A 2,123-nucleotide genomic window follows, 5' to 3' on the forward strand; every position below is an offset into this window, starting at 1 on the left:
ATAATGAATGAAATAGAAAGTGAAAAACATGAATTATAAGCACTCATTGGTAGCTTGAAATCTTGTGAAAAAACTAATCCTATGAGAGCACAATTGACATCCTCCCTTGAGTCCAGTATGACCCATTTAGCTTCTATTAGTGGTTAGTTGGATATTTGGCATGTCAAGAGGGATGAACAAAGAACATATTATGCAAACAAATTATCCTATAAAGATGTAAGAAAAAAGGAAGTAGCAAAAGGTAGCATTTGTGCATTGTTTAAAAAGCTTGGAGAACAAGACACTATTAAACATACATCTAAAAGGTTCCCCATCTATTGGTGCATACATGATTATATTAGAAATAACTTTTGCGATAGATGGTGGATGGTCTTTGATGCCTCTCCTTGCAATAATCATGAGGTTCCAATGTATATCTTAAAGAAATTGTATTATGAATTTGTCCTTGGGGATATCCCCAATTATTTTGATATGTTAGAATCTTAGGATAGAGGTGGGGGGTCATCATTTGAGAGGTCAAGGGCATGTCGTGACCCTAATGTAGTTAGGGCACTTGTTGTCAAGCCACAAGGTGAGTATGTGATTATTCCTTCAGTTGTGAAGGAACATCTAGAGACCAGTACTCTAGGGACTATTGATTCTTTAACACAGACCTTCATTCATTATGCTAGTCCATTAGTTGAGGAGGAGCCTTCTGTGCATCACGGTCACATGTCATGTGGATCCTTATGCACATTTGGCAGTCATGTTGGAGACAATATGGATGATGGGCTAGTCATTAATAAGTTCCTGAGTGACACATTTTGCATTGACACACAGGTAAATTACAATTATAATAAACTAATTTGATCACATTTCATATGTATAGTGAATGACTAATTAATTAGCATGTATTGATATTGTTCAAAATTTAGGGTAAGAGTGTTGATGACCCTAGTATAGATTCTCCGGCCCCATTTTGCATCCCGTCGACGAGTCAAGAGGTATGTATCGATTGAATCATTTAAATTAATACATATATTTATTAAGTAATTATACGAAGGATTAACAATTTTTTTTATCCATGTGCATCAGTTCTCTACTAGACCATCGCCATTAACAAGGGACTCTAAGCCTAGGCATGATATGAGCTTCGTATAGGTACATTTATTTCATGTTTCATGTTATATGTAAATTATATTACATGACATGTAATTGTTGATGTCTGAGAGGACTCCTCATCTTCGCCAGTCCATCAATTGTGGAGTTTGTGCTGCGATGGCTAGTTTAGAGCCATTGACCGAGGTATGAAATATTTTTTCTTAGTTTTAGTTGTTGTTTAAAATAGTTAATATTGAAATTTCAAATGTTAGTTATAAGTGATTATATTGATTGAATTGTTGTAGGGCCTTATTACATTTGATCGTCTGCGAGCCTTTGAGGTAGATGTACGGAGCGACTATTTGATGGTGGTAAGAAAATAAATAATTTTGTGTGTTCATATATTTGATTTTAATGTATAATAATAATTATTCATATCTACTTTGTTTTTATCAGCTCTAGTTAGAGAAGAGCCTAAACAAGAGGATGAGCGAGCATGTGAGGAAGACCCCATCATCCCCATCATCTCCCTTCACACAATGACAGAAGACCTCTAGGGATTTTTTTCCTTCCCCTCATGGGAAGGAGAGGATATAGGGATAGTCACACATGTATAGACATTAGTGGAAATAAATGTTAGATTTTATGTCAGTAGACATAATCGATATAGATTTGATGTATATATTACATTCTATATTTGATGTATGACACATATTTGGTGCATGAAATTATTAGACTTATGATATTATTTTTTAATATATGATATATTTTTTCATGTATGACATTATTGGTTATCATAATATATTATATGTTTGTTAATGTATGACATAATTGGTTATCATAATATATTATATGTTCATTCATGTATGACATTATTGGTTATCATAATATATTATATGTTTGTTCTTGTATGACATTATTGGTTATCATAATATATATCTTATTTTTTTTGTTTACATTTTAAGTATATTTCATGTATTTCATTTTAATGTAATTTGCATCCAAAATGATGCAGAGTGCTCACACCAAAAGCTAGTGGATTC

At 32.8% G+C, this 2,123-nt stretch overlaps 1 long non-coding RNA gene across 1 annotated transcript; it reads left to right on the top strand.

Annotated features, from left to right (window-relative positions):
* The first annotated feature begins 1,224 nt into the window (after window positions 1-1,224).
* On the top strand, window positions 1,225-1,714 carry LOC149536088 (uncharacterized). The gene is made up of 3 exons (XR_016357066.1): window positions 1,225-1,284; window positions 1,386-1,451; window positions 1,537-1,714. It is a non-coding gene; the product is annotated as an uncharacterized LOC149536088 (long non-coding RNA).
* The last annotated feature ends 409 nt before the right edge of the window (window positions 1,715-2,123 follow it).

This window comes from Cupressus sempervirens, chromosome 10 (genome assembly GCF_028749045.1).
Source record: "Cupressus sempervirens isolate cs-2001-9-10 chromosome 10, ASM2874904v1, whole genome shotgun sequence".
Classification (NCBI taxonomy): domain Eukaryota; kingdom Viridiplantae; phylum Streptophyta; class Pinopsida; order Cupressales; family Cupressaceae; genus Cupressus; species Cupressus sempervirens.